Raw genomic sequence first — 14,594 nt, 5'->3', positions numbered from 1 at the left:
GTAAAATAAAAAAATCAATTTTTTTATTTTTAATTGTGTTTTATTCGAAAAACTAGTGTTTAACATTATTCAATGACACTACATAAATTATAAGGAGATTGCTTGATGACGTAGCATTTGCAGAATTTGATCGCAATCCTAATTTTGTTCCTGATGATATTTTACCTGATGTTGTTGCGGGCTTAAGAAACCAAGAAAACTGTAGTCCTTGTCGAATGAATTTCGTGCGTGATGGAATTGTAGATAGTTTAATGGAACAATAAAAAAATATTTTATATAAAGTATTACTTATTTCATGATGTAATAGCAGTAGTTAAATCTATAATATTTAAATTAAAAACCATCAATATTAATATATATATATATATATATATATATTAATTATTTTATAACCTCGATTTGAAAAACATTCTTAACTAAACACATTAAACTACTTTTTGTTCAACCTCAATTTCAACCACAATTTTAACCAAACACTACTAAAAAATGGAGTAATTAGCAACGGACTATTCCGTTGCAAATAAGACTACAATCCGTTGCTAAAACAATTTAGCAACGGAATCAGCAACGGCAAAAATCCGATGCAGATTTGTCGTTGCTGATTTTTTAGCAACGGATAAATCCGTTGCTGATTTGGCAGCAACGGATAATCCGTTGCTGACAATTAGCAACGGATTTTCAGTTGCAAAACTAGCAACGGATTATCCGTTGCTGCCAAATCAGCAACTGATAAATCCGTTGCTGGTTTTGTGAATCAGCAACGGATTCTCCGTTGCTGATTCATATTTGTATTTATTAAATTAATTTTTATTTATTTATTAAAATAACTTTTAATTTATTTATTTAATTATTTATGGATATTTTAAAAGTTGTAGAATTTATATAACCAACATAAATTAATTAATATTAAAAATAATTATATCATTAATAAAAAACAAAATAAAAATAATATTCATATTATAAAAATTTAGTTAAACTTGCATTAATACAATTAAGTTCAAATACAATAAAAAAAAAAACAACAAAAGATACAATCATGGTGCTGGTTGCGAAGACGAACCATGATATTGTGGATCAACACAAGATTGATCAGGATATAAAGGTCGAGGTATAGGTCGAAAAATTGGTTGAGATGCGGGACCCATAGGTGTCATTATCCGAGGAGCCATAGGTGGCGGTATTGATGGAGTCAAAGGTGGTGGCATACCTTGATCAATATTTGATGTCCCACCATGGTATCCAAGATTGTTCACAAGATATTCTTTCATGGAATCCATCTGCCGTTTCATTTCAAGAATAAAATCATCTTTTTTCTTTATCTCCTCTTCTTTATCCTTTATTTCCTTTTGCAATGCTCGATACGATGAACTGGGATATGATGACTCCACCGAGTAGGAATGTGATGAAGAGCTTGTACTAACTTTTGATTTTGGCATACGAGGTGCACCATATACCCTACCCTTTGTAACTCCTCCTGAAGCCACACACCAAGCTGCTCCATCAAATGAAGGATGATTTTCCCGATCAGTTCCATACTTTGAAATCATCTCCTTTTTATAATTTTCCTACAAATAAAATACATGCAATAATAAATTAATTTCAATGTTGAATAATACTTAAGTTATATTAAGAAATAATCAAATAAAAATACATACAACCACTTTTTTAGACTTGTTGTCGACGAAGCTACTAGATTGCTTAGTATTTTGATGCAAAGCTGAAAAGACATCATCCCATGGAGGTTCTTTTCCACCAGCTTCCTCTTGCTTTCAAGATTAATAAATATTATAAAAGATAAATATACAAATTTTAATTTATTATCTTAAGCATTAAAAAAAAATCCTTACCATGTTAGCTCGATATGATGCAAATGACACTGTTCCTCCAGAATGAGTGCTTATTTTGCCATCTGTTTTGGTTAATCGATTCCTCCTAGCAGATTCAGATCTCTTTTGAAATTCAGGGGTGGACCAAACATATTTGATCATTTGATTCCAGTCATCATTGTTTATCCAGGCAGGACCTTTATCAAGACAATCTATAATATTTGTAGTGTTTTCTTTTGACATGGCTTTCTTGCGAGCTCGTGTCAATTGTTGATTCAAAGCTATCCTAGCCTTATCTTCCCAAATATTACGAACAATCGACTCATCTTCCTCAGGAAAGGAATATGTTTTCTACCAAATAATATATATACCAAGTAAAAAGAGTGCACAAAATTTCAAATTATATAAATAATTAATCATATTGTGTTATCTTGTTCAGAATTTGCAAGATGATGTAATAACTAAAGAAATTAAATGATATTAAAGAGTAAACAAGAAATAAAAACAAATTATAACACAAATCAGTCATAGCTATTCAGTTGATAATTTTCATAATTCTACATTAAAGTGATCAAAATTGAAAAGAATATTATAGCAATTAGTGTTGGTTCTTACCTTAAACTCTTTAAAGAGTTCATCCTTGCACATTGGATCTACTTTTTCCCAAGAGTGCCATGCTCCCTTAAAATTGGACCTCAAAATATCTCCGATTGCACGGCCACACGATGCGTTATTGAACCTGAAAATATATAATAACAAACTTATATTAAACAAATAATTACACAATAAGAAGTAATTTTTTTCATACTTGAAAATATAACCTTAATAAGTTAGTTATTAAAAGTTTGAACTTACTCTGTTATTCCATACAAACAAAGCTCTTTTTTTCTTGTTATTGGATCTATTGGCGTGTCAAAACCCTTCCTTTTAACACTTTGATCATAATTGTATGGAGAAGATGTTGAACCGTGATATGATGGAACACCATCTTGATCCTCATCACATACATCTCTCTCATCACATACACCTCTCTCATTACTACCGTCTCCCTCATCTTCATTTCTAATGTTCACATCATCATCATTACCATCAACTCTCCCATAAGTCCCATATAAATTATGTCCTCTATAAACAAGTTGGTTATCTCGAGAGAAACCTCCTTGAGTTTGAAGCAAATCTTGAAAACGAAAGCCGTCACAATATTGATATGCATCTACCCTCCCATAATCATGTTGAGGAGGATGTGTACTCCCCAAAGTGGGTATATAATACTCATTTGCGTTCTGATACACAGGTTGATGAAATGTGGATCCTTTGTTATTATGCCTTGATGTAGTTTGAAATGACTTGGATGAAGTGGACCTGTCACTCCTTGATGTGGACCTGTCACTCCTAGAATCTAATATGGATCCTCGTCGAGGCATGCTAAAAACCAGAAAAAATAACTAATATTTAATATGAATATATACAACATAACAATAAATTAGCTCATAGTTAAACTATCAGGAACAAAAAATTCACATATATTTTCCCAAGACTGCCATAACTAGAATGAAAATAAACTGTTAAATAACATTTTTTTCCCAATTCATTACAAACAATATCTAGTTTATGATGTTCAAAATCAGTATGGATTGTCCACTTAATACTCATCACTCCGAAAAATATTATACTTCAAATAAAATAATTACTGTAACAAAACCAAATATATAAATAACATCAGGACAATTTCATTAAGCATTCCTTGCAATGACAAAACTCAGCCATGAAGTTTAAATTGTCAAAAGCCAATTAACACAAACAATAATAATTAATTAAGCAGAAAACAAAATTTATAAGTATGCTTACCTTAATGTTTGGTCCTATAAATCAAAACATTGAGTAGGAAGAACCCTTTCTTTCACACTTCAGCATCTGTAAGCAAGAAAACGAATCACAAAATAAAATATAACATCAGAATCACAATTTAAAGATTGATACTTGAAAGGTTATAAATGGTTTCAAAGGTGAATGAAAATGATTTATGTAATGTGATGCATAACACACACTTGAATAAAATAATAAAAAAAAACATTGAAAGCCTAAATATTGTCAAATAATATGAAATCATTCATACATATAATAAAGATAATTCATTACATATACTACAAAATATAATTAACTTGTGCTACTCATTATTATCATCATTCCTAACCATCACCACCATAACAATCATCCTCATCATCATCATCATCTTCTTCTTCTTCTTCACCATCACCATCACCATCACCATCATCTTCTTCTTCATCATCTTCATCTTCATCATCTTCATCTTCATCATCTTTGTTTCCCCAATTCATGTCAAGTTGAATCAATTCATGTTGCCCGATTTCTTCATAATAAGATGATTCAACAAGTATATTTGGATCATCAAGTGTTGGAGTAGGAAGGACACGACATGGTTGAGAAATCTCATCTGATTGATCAACATCAAATGATCTCACATTGTTGGCATCTTCAATAAATTCACCCATGTCAACATTATAACGACTTCTAGCAGTTGTCTTAATAACCGTCCAACATTATACCCAATTGTGCTTAACACCAAAGCCAGGAATTTTAGCATTATATGATGAACCTCCATTATGTCCCTCAGTATACTTGGACACTTCATTTAACATTTCCAAACCAGATGGACGAGGTAAAGGAGAAAGCCTTTCAATTACTCCTTTCAAAAACTTATCAGATTGAAATCTATATGGGTGGTTCATGGGTAGGAATCGTCGATGACAATCAAAAAATGTAGTTTTCCCCCCATTTTTTAATCTAAAAGTCTTGCTATGCTCCATACAATAAGGACAAGACAAATTTCCATGAGTACTCCACCCCGATAACATGCCATATGCTGGAAAGTCACTAATGGTCCACATCAAAGCTGCCCTTAATTGAAAATTTTCCTTTCTGTATACATCATATGTTTCAACACCAAAAAACCACAAATTCTTTAACTCATCAATCAAAGGTCTTAGAAAAACATCAAGCTTTTTACCCGGATTCTTTGGCCCAGGAATCATCATTGTCAAAAACATGAATGGTCTAGCCATGCACTTCCACGGAGGCAAATTATAAACAGTCACAATTACTGGCCAACAAGAGTATGTATTTGAAGACATGTCAAATGGACAAAACCCATCAGTGCACAACCCTAACCGAATATTTCTCGGATCTGATGCAAAGCTTAAGTGGACACGATTAAACTCCTTCCATGCCTCCCCATCAGATGGGTGCACCATAACCCCATTATCAGACTTATGAAAATGATGCCATGTCATATCTTTGGCATGATATGGAGACATGAATAGTCTTTGAAGCCTTGGTGTTAGAGGAAAGTATCGGAGTTGCTTCTCCGCCTTATTGGAACCTTTACTAGTTGGATTTCTAGGTTTGTATCGTGAACTTCCACAAAAATCACAATTTATTTTCATTGCATCTGCCCCATAGTACAACATACAGTAATTAGGACACACATCATATTTCTCATAACCAAGTCCAAGTGGCCGCATAAATTTCTTGGCATCATAAAAATTTGAAACCAAATTTTCATCATTAGGCATGCAACTTTTTGTAAAGTCAATGAAATTGTTGAAGGCATTCTGAGTCAAATTTAAAGTTGACTTCATATTAAGCAATTGTACACACGCAGATAATTTGGATTGCTTGGTACACCCATCCCACAACGGCTCCTCCGCAGCTTTCAAAAGCTTAAAAAATTTAGTTGCCTCCGGATTTGGAATTTCCCCTGCTACCATAGGACTAGACACATTATCATTATAGAATGCATCACCAACCCCCATTGCATCCATAACCAGATTCCTATATGGATTCTCTAGACAAACATCATTCACATCATGACTCATTATAATCGATGAAGGTCCAGCCAATATTGGTTTTGCGACATAAGGCTCCCCATGTACAGTCCAATTTTCATAACAAGGTAAAAAACCTTTTGTCAATAGATGTTTACAAACATCATCTTCCTTTAAAAACTTTTGATTTTTGCACCTCACACAAGGACATCTAATTTTTCCCCCAGATATATTTTTATCAATTGAAAATGCAAAATTGATAAATCTTCTAACACCAGTAATGTATTCAGGACGAAGACGACCATCCATAAGACGACGATACATCCACGATCGATCATCCATGTTAATCTAATTAACATGACAACACCAATAAGCATTTTTTGAAATACACATACTTCTTTAACTACTAGTACTTAAACAATCCTTTAAAATAAAATATGTACCACATGAATAAACTTTAATTATTTGTCTCTTATCATATACATTGTATCTATCTTTTATGTCGTAGTGAAATAATAATTAGATAATAATTATAATACTGGTGGATGAAAATATAAACACATTTGTTTTATAAATTCTTTAAGCACAATCCAAATTAGTTAATTTCATGTACTAGTAGATTTGTTGCCTTCTTTCTTCTCTTAATATGTATGGAGCATAATATTATTGTTAATTAATTGACATGAGCAGACCGTAAGAGAAATGTTGTCTTCTCAATCTCAACGTCACAATATGTTTCAAGACTTGACAAATAGCACGACATTTAAATTTGCAATTAATTGATATATTATTCAGCCACCTCTAGGTTTCATTTTGGTCTCATAATTTCCATCCAAAATAAACTCAATATCAGATTTAATAAAAGAAAATCATTCAATTAGTTTTCTTATATAAACTATCAATATTGTCCCAATGAAAGGCAGAGTTCGAACTACTTGAAAAGATTACAATAGGCATGCACAACAAAAAAATTATGCACGATATAATTAAGCAACCATGTAAAAATGGAGCAAAATAGACTTACCTAAGCCCCAAGAATCAATGGCACAAGGTGGAGGTTTTCTTATTGCAACCCAATCAGATTTAGCGAACTCTATTGGATTATATTATGATCCAATAAGCCATTCATATTGCTGGAAAAATAAAAAACATAAACAATATGTTACACCCATAAAGTTATAACAATTGCTAGTTTTTAAAATAAATCCAAGTTAAATTGATTCCAAGGATGCGTCTGAGAGGGTGGAAAGACATGAAGGGAAATAAAATGCACAGAGGGATCGGATGCTTGCTTTGTGTAAAAAGCTTGAAATGATCCAGAAGACAAGGTCTTCCAGATAAGTGCTAGCTAATTGGAATCTGTTGGAATTTAGCCGGAGAAAAAAGCAGACATCTCCATTTCAAATGGGAAATCATTAAAAAAAAAAATACTATTGAATGCAAAATTAAAGCTTGTCACCTTTCAACTCAACAGAATTGGTGCATTTAAATAAAAACCTACCATCCGGTGAGCTAGTCGTACACACGTAGCTAGCCTTTTTAATGAAAGAAGAAAAAATATAATGAGTTCATAAGCTATAACTCTCAGGGAGTCAAGAGAAATGGCAAAGGGCGAAGATAGAGGATATATATATTTTTACGTGTTTTTTCATTTTTTTTAATTAAACATATTTTTATCTATATTTTTATCATTTAATTAAACATATTTTTTATATTTTTTTTAATTTGCCGCTGAATATGGATTTGCTTCATGCTCTACAAAGAATACAATCATGTAGCATTGATGAGATTGCGCTTCTTGGCTTCAAAAAGAAGACATGCTGAACAGTTCACTGTGAGTTGGACTCAAATTTTCTTCACTGTTTACAAGAGAAATTTCTGCATGATATCAATCAAAAGTAAACAACCACATTGTTCGTTTCAGTCCTCAAATTTCTGGTATTGGAAATTCATTTAGTTTATATGATGATCTAACTACATGCTTAGTTCTGTTTTTTAGAAGGCTTGCTTCTTGTTATTTTTTTGGTGTATTTGACATTTGAAGAGACATGATCAAGAAAGAAAAGAAGTAGAAGCATCTCATGAGTAAATTAAAGCATCTCACGTAGTGGTGAGAAATGTCCCACATGTTTCTGGCCGGTTAGTATTAGCCACAGTGGAACAATTTTTTCAAACAAACCATCCAAATACTTATCTTTTTCAGCAGGTATTATAGTTTTATTACGATTTATCTTGACTAATTTATCTTTTATTTTTTCTGTAATTTTAATTTGGTTATGTGAAAATGGTTTTCTTATGGATTTTATGTTTGAATGATATATGCATGATTGCGAGTTCTCTTGATTAATTTTCTGACTATTTTCACAGTAATTTGATTAAAATGAAAATAATCTTTGCATGGATTTTATGGAAGGATGGTATACGCATGATTGATGTGCTTAATGTTTCCTTAGCCTTATAATTTATTGAAGAGAATTTGAATTTTCTTTTCAGGCCGTCTAACAAGTCTTTCACCACTGAAAAACACATAAATAATTCAAGTTTCCCAAGTAATAGTAAAATTTATTTCATTTCAATTTCAGGTCCATCCATCCATGACCAATAAACCTTTTAACTTTGTAGCTTGTCAAATGAATTATAGTTTATATGTGTGCAAAATTTTACAAATTAGGACATTCCAATTGATTTGAAAATTAATTCACGTGAGTTATAAACATCAAGTTCAATGATTGAATCAGTGGTAGTCAGATGTCATGGAATGGTGTAAATCATGGAAATCATACAATTTTAGTGCATGGTTGATGAAAGCAATAACTCCTATTTTAAATTCATTTTTTAAAAATGTACCAAGGACGTCTGAATCAATATTCCTTAGTTGTAGTCATTGGTATGGTGGTTGGATAGTTATTTACCATGTTTATGAGCTATGAAGGTGCACATTCAACACAGAGGGGGCAAAATAACGAAGGAAAAAAAAAGTAATTCTTACTACCATGAAAATTAAAAGCCCTCATCACGCATTGATTGTGTAATCACTAATTATTAACTTAGCTAACTAGCCAATCATCAACAGACATGTCAATAATTTTCCCTTGTAAGGTCAGTAAAAAATATAGATTTTAACCTTCAATAATTATGAATATTGGCCTAATGATTAAACAAGTATCTGCTGCTATCTTTATCACCAATTCTGTTGGTTTTTTAGGAGCGCAGCTTGATTAAAGGATTTTTTAAATAATTAAAATGTTGCTAGATAATTACAAAATACTTTTTATAATTTATTTGTTTTTTCATTTTGCTTCTAGTTCTTTAAAAATTACACTTTGCATTCTAAATTAATACAATAATAAAATTACCAACATAGCAATCCCAATTTCAAACCAAAACCCTAGTCACCCTTGCTATTTTTACACAATCTGCATATCAGAAATCAAAGTTCTAAGTAATTCTAATAGATTAGAAAGCTCATTTCCAGGTAGATTTTATTGCTGGAAATCAAAGTAAAGAAAAAACTTATCCCGAATATATCATGTTATGTTTTTTTTTTTTTTAACAAAAATCAAGCAACCCCACAACACAAAATTCATTAAAAATACACAACTTACTCTTGTAATGTTCCCCATAAGATTCCACCCTTAAATATGTCCTTATCACCTCTTACCCCATTCTTTTTACTCTTGTAATGTTCCCCCCCCCCCCCCAACAGCTTATTGTAAAAAGCATTAATTATTATTTTTTGAACTACCCACCCAAAGTTCTAAACTACCTTGTCATTGATTTATATTGTCTAACCAAATAATCAAAATGGGATTTGGGCCTCTAAATGCCTTCATGGTTTTCAAATTAAATAAAGAAGACCGAGGTTTATTCTTATTCTTCTTAAGAGGAAAAATACCAAAAACATGAACTTCAGGAAGCAATATGTAAAAGCAGAAATAAAAAAGACAGTACTATGCCCAGAAAAGTTAATTTAATATAATCCCAGCATCATGTTCACATAAACCTCCAAAACTAGGATCTACAAGGACAATAAATTTAAATATGAATAATCTTATCCCAATGAAAAGCAGAGTTTCAATTAATTGAAAAGATTACAATAGGCATGCCCAGCAGACAAATTAAGCATAATCTAATTAAGCAACCATCAAAAAATGGAGCAAATTTGACTTACCAAAGCCCCAATAATCAATGGCCCAAGGTGGAGATTTCCTTGTTGCAACCCAATCAGACTTAGCCAACTCTATTGATTTATATTGTGATCCAATAAGCCATTCATATTGCTGGAAAAATAAAAAACATAAACAGTATGTTAAACCCATCCAGCTTTATCAATTGCTAGTCTTTAAAACAAATCTAAGTTAAACTATGAAAAACAGAAAGAATATCCAAGTTAAAGTACTGTTTAGTTTTCATATTTTCATGGCAATTGTCTTCTCATAACAATTTTTTTTCTGAATTGAATAAGGAAAGAAAAAAAACAGTCCTATGCCCTGAAAATTTAAAGATGCATATTTAAATTTTGATACAAGAGAATCAATACACACCACTTAATCCCGTCTTTGGTAGCTATTGCAATATCTGAATTTTGTTTGCTGAAAACAGGAACTCCATCAACCCTCCTGCTCCCATAGCTATGTGGAATAGTCTTGAGAAGTTGGTGTGCTGCCTTGACCTGTGAGAGCATAAATCAGATAAACAACATTATGAATCTATCACAATAAATACAACTTTGTTAATACAATGTGGTCTGAACAAATGGTACCTGCTTTTAATTTGGAACAAACTGAAATAGTTGAGGTTTCTCCTGCATAACACAGCAAAATAAAAGGTGGATTATTCCAGAAAATGATACGATATTACAAATATGAATAGGATCGCAAAATTTGAATTTTGTCAAGGAAAATAAGTGCGGATAAGTTTTGCAACTAAAACTAATAATTGCATATTTTGAAATAATATCTACATGAATCAGCAACCACCACATCCTAGTCAGTTGGATTGGCTGTGACTAAAAGGCAGCACTAAAACTCTGCAAGCATGCTCAATCAAATCACAGCAAGAAAAAAAGAAAAAAAGAAACACTTGGACTGCTACAGAAGAAGAAAATGCATCACAGGTTAACCAGTTGCTAGACTCTCTAGATTTTAACAGCATCCATACGCTGCTGTAACACTTCAAAATTATAGAAGTAGAGCATTACAATGTAAAAAGTTGAAGCAACAGGGTAGCAAGTTACAACAGGGTATAATATTCAGAGCCAATTTCAGTGGGGCAAAGAAGGAGTTATTTAGCCAAAAAGCCTTGCTTTGTTTAAAGACAATTATATGCCTGAGGAGATGAGAAAATGTGGAGATATAACATTGGATCTTACAAAACAGTAGTTTGAACAGAAAAATACATCCCACTTACACGATGATATGAAGGTATCTCATGGGGGAAAACAACTATCTACTGGCAAAAAGAAACCAAAGGGAAGCAAAAATGATTATAGCTCAACTGCTGGGACATCAAAAAATTTATGAACCGTAACCCTAAAAATTAAATTGGGGGTTTTGATAAATTTTCAATTACACATGCATAACTAAACATTTCATAAACCCCTATATTATCGAATTAATAGCCTAAAACCATTATTCAAAGTATTGAAGAAAAAAAAAAGTTACCTGTGTTCTTGAGTTACAGGTGACCGAGATCGTTCTACAGGGACAGAAAGAAACCTGGATTGGGAAAGTTAGGTGAAAAATTTTTAGTGCAAGTTAAATTGCAACAAACAAAAACAAAAACCCTTAATTACTTACCTGAACTATTGAAGAAAACCGTGAAACACCCAACCCGTTTACAAGGAGATACCTTAAATCAGCATGTCCGATGGTGATAATGATGGGTCTGGTTCGATTTTGTTCGGATGAAGGAGAAGAAGATGAAGAAAAGAAATTAGGGTTGCTGAAGACGTGAAGAAGATGAAATGTTTGGGATAAAGGAAAATCAAATCGATGAAGAGAGATTGATTTTTCTACAGTTATGGATCGATGTTGTTAGGGACGAAGGAGACTGGAAGAGTGGAAGATCATTAATTTCATCTGTTGGTTTTGTTCATTTCGTCTCTGTAAACATGAATGGTGTGGGGGGAGAGCAATCCTGGTGTTAATTTACAAAGCCAGCGAAAAATAGACGGTTGAGATTTAATATTTGTAAATGTAATCAACGGTGTTCGTAATTTTGGTTTTATATTAAAATTTAAATAATTATTTTTTAATTAGCAACGGAAAATCCGTTGCTAAATTCAACGTAAATTTTGCAACGGATAATCCGTTGCTAAATTCCGTTGCTGATATTAAAAAACTAATATATGTGTAATCCGTTGCAAATCCGTTACTGAATTTAGCAACGGAATTATCCGTTGCTAAATTCAGATGCTAATTACCCCTTTTTGTAGTAGTGAAACATGTATAAATGTCAAACCAACCCCAACCAAAAGTACTTTTTATAAAACAACAGTTTTCAAATCACAACCACAAAAGTTAACACGATACGAAACACACTCTTCTCCTCGCAATTGTGTTTCAATTTATTTAAAATGGTAAGAGAACGGCTTGAACATGACAGCTTGTATGTTTCTATATGTTATAACTAGGCAATATTTGGTTACTGTTATAAATAAAAAAGAAGAAGACCATGAAAATAAAGAAAAAAAAGATAGAAAAGGAGATGAAAATAAAATTATGTTTGACAGTAACTATCTCTATATCTTATTTGATAATAATAAACAAAAAAAATAAAATATAAAAAAATTATTTTACTTTTAATATGTATTATTGATAAACTTACATATTTATACAAATAATTAGATTTTTTTTTACTTTAGTTTATATTAAGTGTTGAAATTAATAATATTATAATAATCCTAGTTATAAAACCTAGACTGATCTAATGAATCTATTCAGGATCTAGTCGTCTCTAAGCCCGGATTAATTTAAGTTTAAGAAAAGATAGGTGATTTAAAAAACTGAGTTGATTCGGGATAAAACACAAGACAAAACCTGTTATTTAAAAAAAAACAAATTGGTCAAAACAAGGTTGTGTTGATTCTTTTTTTTTTTAAAAAAAATTGGGTCAACTCGAGTTGACCCTCTCAACCCATAACCTAGGCTTTGTCTCAGGTCGACTCTTGAATCAAGTTTTCAAACTATGATAATAATTATTTTTATTCATGCATTAACCCTCCTAGCCCAAGACCTGAGCTAACCTCAGGTCGATCTCTAAGTCGAGTTTTAAAACTATTGTAATAACCACTTTTATCCTTACATTAACCCGGTTCCACCAGAGTTGACCCTCCTGACCTATGACCCGGGCCTTGCCTTGAGTCGACCTCCAAGTTAAGTTTTAAAATTATAATAATAACCACTTTTATTTTTTTATTGACTCGGGTCAATGGTCAACCCAAACAATGACCCAGGCCTTGTCCCAGGTCGACCCTCGAGTTAGATTTTACAACTATGATAATAACTATTTTTATTTTTACATTGACTTTGGTCAACAAGGATCACATATCTTTCTACAAGTCAACCCCCAAGTTGGGTTTTAAGACTACGATAATAACTATTTTTATTTTTACATGTTTTAATTGGGTAATTTTGGAATTAAAAGTTTTTTACAATGATATTTTAGGAATAAAAAATAATATTGTTTATGAAGATATGTCTTATTTGTACTTTCTATTTTGAAAGTATATAAATTCACTCTAAAATTATCCCATGAAAAAAATTATTTTTATATCTATGTCTTTTCAACCAAACATATTTTTGTCTTTACTATCTTTATTCTTTTTATCCCGAGATAATAACTAAATGTTACCCTAGAGTTTAATCATGATATAAATGTGAACATCTTAACTTCATAAAAAAAAGTCAAATGAGTAAATAAGAAGACATAAAAGGGAAGTTCATAGTAATTTTATAAAATCATAGTTATTATATATGGCTTAAAGCTTGATTCGGCTAAAATCCTAGATCAGCAGGTTATAGGTCATCCTACTAAGTTACTGAGTTGAATAGTATATCAATCATGATAATAAATTATACATATAATATTAAATCTAAATGTTTCATACAGGTTTTGGTGAGTTGGTAATTTTTTTGAGCCAATAAAAAACACCAAGATTCAAACATTACTCTATGAATATATTTTTTCAAAGTCAACCTTTGAATCAACTAGGTTTTGATCAATTGCCTCCACAAATAGGTGAGATATCATCGAGAAGAAATCAAAGATGAAATAAAGCCAAGTTCATCCTTGTCGGTTGTAGATCTTTAGGTAATGTTTGGTCATTGTCCTATAATATAATAGAAAGGATAAAAACAATAAATACATAAATATATTTGGTTGAAGAGACAAAGACAAATACATAAAAATAAATTTGTTTCTGGAATAATTTTGGAGTGAATTTTTGTACTTCCAAAACGTAAGGTATAGAGGAGACATGTCTCTAGAGAAAATATTTATTATTTTTTATTTCTAAAATATTTTTATAAAAAAACTCTCAATTTCAAATTGTCCAACTAAGACATATAAATGTAAAAATAATTATTTTCATGGTTTTAAAATTCAACTTGGGGGTCGATCCGGGGCAAATTCTGGGTCACTGGTTGAGGCTTGAGTCATGAGTCAAGTTGACCTGTGTCAGTAGAAGAATAAAAATAGTTATTATCATATTTTAAAACTCGATTTGGGGGTCGACCTGGGCAATTCTTGGGTAACGAGTAGGGTTGATCATTGACTTAGGTTAATGTAATGATAAAAATAATTATTATCATAGTTTTAAAACTCAAATCAGGGATCGACTCGGGATAAAACTTGGGTCATGTGTTAGATGAGTTAATCTAGATTGACCCGGGTCAACATAAAATAAAGATGGTTATTATCA

The 14,594-nt window shown here is 31.6% G+C and overlaps 1 long non-coding RNA gene across 2 annotated transcripts; it reads right to left on the bottom strand.

Annotated features, from left to right (window-relative positions):
* Nucleotides 1–6,525: 6,525 nt before the first annotated feature.
* LOC112326980 (uncharacterized) lies at nucleotides 6,526–12,081 on the bottom strand. 2 transcript variants are annotated; one of them, XR_002981044.2, is made up of 6 exons: nucleotides 11,470–12,081; nucleotides 11,335–11,388; nucleotides 10,434–10,475; nucleotides 10,216–10,343; nucleotides 9,843–9,951; nucleotides 6,526–6,804 (listed from the first exon to the last, which is right to left on the bottom strand). It is a non-coding gene; the product is annotated as an uncharacterized LOC112326980 (long non-coding RNA). The 2 variants fall into 2 exon arrangements; XR_002981042.2 differs by lacking the exon at nucleotides 6,526–6,804 and having other exon boundaries at nucleotides 9,625–9,951.
* Between the last annotated feature and the right edge of the window lie 2,513 nt (nucleotides 12,082–14,594).

The sequence above is a fragment of the Populus trichocarpa genome, chromosome 3 (genome assembly GCF_000002775.5).
Source record: "Populus trichocarpa isolate Nisqually-1 chromosome 3, P.trichocarpa_v4.1, whole genome shotgun sequence".
NCBI lineage: Eukaryota > Viridiplantae > Streptophyta > Magnoliopsida > Malpighiales > Salicaceae > Populus > Populus trichocarpa.
Note: the sequence above shows the minus strand (reverse complement) of the source record. Positions and strands in the feature narration are given on the sequence as shown.